Below are 7,500 nucleotides of genomic sequence, written 5' to 3' on the forward strand. Positions count from 1 at the left end.
GTCTATGCTTTATAGCTATGCTAGGTCAACGATTCGCCTATTACAAGTTCTTTTACCATCAAATTGGCTTTGTAAAGGTGGAAATCTTGCATAGTGTACCTTTAAAGACACTTATAGGCCATATTAAAGGCACGTATAGGCCATATATAGACTCACACCTATAAAACACAGGTCAGGTGGTGTGTGACATGGATGTTGCTATTTATAATAATAATATAATAATAAGCTTTATTTGTATAGCACCTTTCATACACAGAATGCAGCTCAAAGTGCTTTACATTTGAAGCATGTAACAAAATAATAGTCAGTCAGTCATTATCAATCACATTTCTTCATTGCTGGGGCCGTTTATGATCCACTCAGCAACATATCAAAAATATAGAAAATGACATGTCATAAGACTGGCAGCCTTAACCCTCTTACCCCCCACAAGCACGCCATATGGCAACTGTGGCAAGGAAAAACTCCCATATTCCAGGAAGAAACCTTGAGCAGAACCTGACTTAATAGGGGGAGCCCATCTGCTTCTGGCTGGCTGCGCCCTCCAATAGCAGCAGATGTAGAATAATCTGAAAAAGTAGTCTACAGGATAAGACGAGTTAACTAAAAGCTTTCCTGTACAGGTATGTTTTCAGATCTTTTTTAAAAATATTTACTGAACTCGCCTGCTTGATGTACAGAGGCAGGGTGTTCCATAGTTTGGGGGCATAATGGATAAAAGCAGCTTCTCCACTTTGTTTGTGGAGCACTTTGGGTACGATTAAAAGATTAGAATTGGATGATCTAAGTTTTCTTTGTGGTTGATAAGATATTAAAAGCTCAGAGATATATGAAGGTGCTGTGCCATTCAGAGCTTTGTAAGTAATTAACATAACCTTAAAATCAATTCTATAGGAAATAGGGAGCCAGTGCAGTTCAGCCAACACAGGGGTGATGTGTTCTCTCTTCTTAGTCTTAGTTAAAAGTCTAGCCGCAGAGTTCTGTATGAGTGCCAATTTCTTTAGATGTTTTTTGGGAAGACCAGTGAAAAGTGCATTGCAGTAGTCTAACCTGCTAGTGATAAAGGCGTGAATTAGTTTTTCTGCATCTTGTTGAGTTAAAAAGGGCCGCACTTTGGCAATGTTTCTCAAGTGGAAATAGGCTGTTTGAGTAACTTTACTGATATGGGGCTTAAAACTTAACTCTGCATCTAAGATGACACCGAGGCTTGTTACTTTTGGTTTGACCTGGTGTGCCAAGTTCCCCAGATTACTAAGAACAATATCTCGCTTTAGTTTTGGTCCCACCAAAAGTACCTCTGTTTTGTCATCATTTAGTTTCAGAAAATTTTTGCTCATCCACTGATTAATGGAGGTTAGGCATGCAGTGAGGGAGCAAAGGCCATCTGGGTTAGTTGGCTCCACAGAAATATACAATTGGGTATCATCTGCGTAGCTATGGAAGTTTACATTATGCTGACTTATGACATTTCCCAATGGAAGCATATATAGGGAAAATAGCAGGGGACCAAGGCAGCTCCCCTGGGCCACACCAAAAGGCAAGTCATGTTTTTCAGATACATGATCTCCTAGACTGATATAAAAATCTCTGCCAGTAATGTAGGTTTGAAACCAGTTTAGAGCATTATCAGAGAGACCCACCCACTTCACAAGGCGGTGAATTAGGATGCTATGATCAATGGTGTCAAATGCCGCACTCAAATCCAGAAGAATAAGGATTGAGACTTTGTTTGAGTCAGTAGCCAGTCTGAGATCATTGACTATTTTTACTAGAGCCGTTTCTGTGCTGTGATTTGATCTAAAACCTGATTGGAATTTTTCAAGGATACTGTTTTCGTTGAGGAAGGTATTTAACTGATTACAAACAACTTTTTCAAGTACTTTGCTCAGGAACGGTAGATTTGATATAGGCCTGTAGTTGCTCAGATTGGTATGGTCAAGATTTGACTTTTTAAGTAAAGGTTTCACAACAGCGGTTTTAAAAGCAGTTGGAAATATACCTGTTTCTAATGAGGTATTTATTACCTTGAGAATAAAGGGAGCTAAGCTATCATATAGTTTTTTGAGGAATCTAGTAGGGATTGGATCTAAAACACATGTTGAGGAGCCGGTTTGAGTTATAATTTTACCAAGCTCAGATTGAGTAATAGTGCTAAAGGACCTTAATTTTGGGGGGCTGTTTTTGGGTGTACTATCAAACATATTACTTGTATTACCAATAGCCTCCCTTATAGAAATTACTTTGTTTTCGAAGAAGTCTGCAAATTCTTCGCATCTTAGAGAGGATGCCTGACTGAGTGTATCAAAAGGTGTTTGATGCAATAGCCTATCAATGGTAGAGAACAACACCCTAGAGTTTCCACTGTTTTCAGCAATTACCTTAGAGAAGTGGTTCCTTCTCTCATTCCGAATAGCTCTATTATAATTTGCTATTTTTTCTTTTAGAATGGCACGGTGAACCTGTAACTTAGTTTTTCTCCATGTTCTCTCAGCTTTTCTACATGATCTTTTTAGATCATGGATATTTTCGTTCATCCAAGGTGTCAGTTTGCTACAGGGCCTTTTTTTAGTCTTTAAGGGTGCCACTCTATCAAGCATAGCGCCTAATTCATGATTGAGAGCCTCTACCATTTGATCAATGGGATGATGTAAAATATCTAAATTTATGGAGTCTATAAGAGCTATGAACTGCTGTTCTGCTCTAATGTCCAAGAGTCGCGATTTGATTGCAATTTCGGGATGAATTTTTGGAGTATGTAGTACTATATTAAAAGATACACAATAATGATCAGACATATTTATATCATTTACTGATAAGTCTGTGACTTCTATCCCTCTAGAAATGACTAGATCGAGGGTGTTGCCAAGGTTGTGGGTGGGTCCTGTAACATGCTGCTTTAGCTCTAAACTGTCCAACACATTAAGGAACTTACTGGCTTTAGCATCAGTTGTCTTATTGACATGAATATTAAAGTCGCCATTTACAATTATCCGATCATAGCTAGTGATGATGAGCGACATAAGTTCAGAAAACTGGTCGAGAAAGCCAGCCCATAGTTTAGGAGGGCGGTATAAGGTTAATAGAAGTACAGCTGGGTCAGCCTTCAGAGTGAGGGCAATGTACTCAAAGGAAGCGAATTCACCAAAGTTGACTCTAGTGCAACTATATTTGTTTGAGAGAATGGAGGCAATTCCACCACCTCGTTTGCCTTGTCTAATTGAGTGGAAGAAATTATAATTTGGGGGACAAGTTTCAACAAGAACAGCTTCGCTGTCTGAAGTCAGCCAGGTTTCAACAAGAAACAGAAAATCCAATTGTTTTTCACTAATAAAATCATTGATTGCAAAGGTTTTGGTAGTAAGTGCACCTATATTCAGTAAACCCATGTTAGCTGAAAATGCCTCTGGCTTTTGAGGAATATGCTGAGGTATGGAAAGAATATTTGTTAGGTTTCTAGTTTTAAATTTGTCTTTTCTTTTTACTATACGTTTGGTAGAAATCAACGTTGGAATAGAACTATAAGCATAAGTCATGCTATTGCATGAAGCAGCTTGATCTATGGTAGTAGTATTGTATGTTACCCTGCAGAAAACATTCTCAGACCCATCCACATGTATAATGCCATTCGAATCAATACCTGGGGGGCGTGAATCTGTAATATTTTCTACAGAATGTCAATGCCTCAGTGTGGACGCTATGTTGTCAGAGAGTAGCCTGGCTCCATGTTGGTTTGGGTGGAGACCATCACGCTTCAGCATACTGGGCCTCTCCCAGAACAAGCCCCAGTTGTTGACATAGGGGATGCTTAGGGAAGCGCAGTAGCGTTTGAGCCAGGTGTGGAGATCGAACAGTCTGGACCATCTCTCAGCACCTTTTCTGTAGGTAGGGAGAGGCCCAGAGATGACAAAGCGTTTTTCTGTGCCCATCAGGGTGGTGATGAGAGTTTTGTAGTTTTCCTGCAGTGCTACTGACTGCTTATCTCTGATGTCGTTTGTGCCCACGTGTACGATGATGTTGTTGACCTTGGTGTGGCAGGCCAGGATGCTTGGGAGTTTCTGCTGGATGTCAAGGACCTTGGCACCAGGGAAGCAGTAGACCTTGGAGGGACCGCTACATGATGGGGGAATGCAGAGGTCTCTAACCATGGAACTGCCGATGACCAGGGTGGAGGTTGATGAGGTCCGGGGAGGTGGGGGTCGGGGGGGCGCCGACTTTGAGGAGGGACCAGGATGGTTGTCTCGGGGCAGGAGGGGCTCCTCATCCTCGGTCAGAATGGCGTAGCGGTTTTCCAGTCGTATAGGTTGGGCTGGGCCTGAGTGCCGTCCGGACCGTCTGCCGTGCTTGTGATGCTTGCTTCTACGCCATGGCTCAGGCTGATGTGGAGTGGAGCTGGCCAGCAGAGCAGGCTTGGTTCTCAGCAGAGGCCGGGGAGAGGCAACAGGGACAGAAGTTGCATTAGTGCATGGCATGGTTAAAGTATTGGAGGACAGAGTGAAATCAGGGCATCTGGCATTAGTGTGTGTAAGAGAGGTAACGTTACTTACGGAGAGAATGGTGTCGAGGAACTGTTCATCCTTCTCAATCTGATGGAGGGTCGCTATTCTGGCTTCGAGTTCCACTATCTTTTCGCTGAGAAGGACGCAGGAGTCGCAGCCTGGTGCACAGCTGAGGGGAGGCATCGTGTCGCGGCGAGGGCTCGTCGGTGTCAACTTTCTTTTAAACGTTTGTTTGCTAGTTGGCTAGCAACAGCGATATCGTGCAGTTCCTTGATAACTCGAACACAGGTAGCGGGTGAGTAATCTGAGATTACTCACTTTTATATTGAGTCACTAGTTTTGAGAGACGTTAGAAGGAATTTGATGCTTTCTTCTTCCAGATAGCGTTTCCTTGGCCCGGTATTATTTGCATGCTGACTTAATCGTTTCACGTTAACGTTTGACAGAAAAGTTTGGCGATCAAGGTTATAGAGTCCGATAATCCAAAGCCTCGAGCAACAACAGTTTATGGAACAGTTTGTTCACGAGATATAATCGGTAGCCAGTAAATCCGTAGAAAGTAGATAGTAACAAGGAGATTTTAAGATAGATAAGTTTGGAAGTTTAGGTAGTTACATACGGAGCACGCCGACCGGACCGGAACCGGAACCGGAAATCAATTGTTAATAGACGATTTGCATTAGCTAGAGCAATGTTTAAACCTTTACAGTTATAGTCATATTTTCGGTAGGTAGAGTAGACAGGCCCTTACAGGTATTTTTGAAGATAAGATCTCATAAACACAGCAGCTGTCTTAGCATGCCTTTCACAGGAGTGTGTGTGTGTGTGTGTGTGTGTGAGAGAGAGAGAGAAAGAGAGAGAGAGAGAGAGAGAGAGAGAGAGAGAGAGAGAGTGAGTGAGTGAGTGGAAAGGGCAATACATTCTCTGAGATGTATGAGGTGGTGGAGATGGAGAAGACCTGATAGAGGGCAGCTCGGACAGACACAGTGTCAGCGCTGAAGAAGGCCAGAGCCCATCACACACACACGCACACACACACACACACACAGGGAGAGGAAGAGGAAACCACTTTTCACATACAACTCTGTCATATAAGCAATCATGGAAAATCAATCATGCTCACACACTCACTCATCTTCACTATCCTCTTCTTGCCCTTCCCATCAAACTGACACATGTTGTTTCCCACTGACATGCATGGAAATATACTAACACACACACACACACACACACACACACACACACACACACACACAAACTGCCAGGAACAAGTGTGAGTTGCTTGTAATTATTCTTATTTACAGCCTAGCCCTCAGGGGGATAGAAATAGAATGTTGTGCATCAGTGTGTGTGTGTGTGTGTGTGTGTGTGTGTGTGAGACAGAGGGAAGGGACCTGAGTGAATGTGAAACTCAAGTGTTTTGCGTGTTGTGTGTCCTGGGGAGAACAAGAGGGGCAGTTTAATTTCCCCTGATTCATTATGCAGACAGACCTCACACTCATCTCTCTCTCTCATCTCTCTTTCTCTCTCTCCCTCTCCCTCTCTCTCTCCATCTCTCACTCTCTATTTCCCTCTGTGAGGGACCGAGGCGGCCAACCCTCGTTTAGGGAGGTGCGCCACTGGATAAGGTGGTATTAAGGGGAAGGAGGTGGCAGGAGACGAAAGTTCCATACAAAAATATAATTTATTTTGTGCATAAAAAAAAACAGGCAGATTCAGGAGCACAATTAGAGTCCAAACATGAAATGTTGGGTTCTTCAGTCTACAAACGTACATGTACCGTGCCATAAAACTAGGCACCAGGAACCTACTCCCTGTCCAAACAAGGCGACCTTGTAACTTTGGACCTCACTTAATCCTTGCCTCACAGCAAGCAAGGTTAACTTCACATTTAAACAAACAAACATTAAACTCTACGACTTCCCTGATTTCTGGATTTCTAGATCTCTAGCTCTTCCGTGTGTCTTCCTGGTTCTGCTGGGTTTCCAGTCTCTCCTTTCTGTGTGAAATAAACCCGCCTTTAAATTGGCTCACCAATTACCCAATTAAGTCTGGGCTAAACCATGTAAGAGGGGTGACGGTCTGTACCAATATACCCACACTTTTAAAATCCCAAAGAGTACAAAAGACACACACAAGACAAACACATACACAGCAATAAAATGACACCCTTCAAACAAATAAGTAAAAGGTGAAAGTGTGGTCGCAATGTCTGTATTGCACACAGCAGTCTCTGAACAGCTGCCGGTAGAGGGGCTTCCTTTTTCACACCCTTCCATCTTTCTCCATCTTTTCTCTCATTTCTCATCTTTTCTCTCTCTCCCTCTCTCTGTTTTCTTTCATTTCTTCCTATCCACTATACAGCCATACGCATTGTGTGTACCATCAGGCTCCTCAGCTACGCGTGGAGAAAGACTGAATACTCCCTTGTGTGTATTCAGGCAATTGGAATACCGTAATGTCCCAACTATTCACTGCACTGAAGCCCATATTAACTGCATGACAGGCTATATATGTAATTTCTGTAAAACAAAGCAATTTTTTGTTCAACTTCATGCAGCAGAACTACACACATCTTGGCACGCATGCTTTTTGTTTGCATAAGAGGACAAATGGGCGTGCGCACACATTTAACAGTTTAGATTTGTCAGAATGTGTCTATAGCTTCTATTATATTATATTCTATTCTTATCTTCTCTTCTTCTCTTCTATTATATTCTATTCTTCTCTTCTCTTCTCTTCTTTTCTTTCTTTTCTTATCTTCTACTGTCTCTATTGTACAGTGGAGTTTTGTTATACTGTATGTGTAGCCTATACTTATATTTACTCTTTCTGCTGTAAGTGCATGTTGTGTGTGATGTCTGTATGCTACTGAGACCTTGAATTTCCCCTTGGGGATCAATAACGTCTCTATCTATCTATCTATCTATCTATCTATCTATCTATCTATCTATCTATCTATCTATCTATCTATCTATCTATCTGTCTGTCTATCTATCTATCT

This window comes from Alosa pseudoharengus, unplaced genomic scaffold (assembly GCF_046254945.1).
Source record: "Alosa pseudoharengus isolate Yale_2024_CS ecotype anadromous, Long Island Sound unplaced genomic scaffold, YU_APseudo_1.1 YU_APseudo_1.1_scf_5, whole genome shotgun sequence".
Lineage (NCBI taxonomy): Eukaryota > Metazoa > Chordata > Actinopteri > Clupeiformes > Clupeidae > Alosa > Alosa pseudoharengus.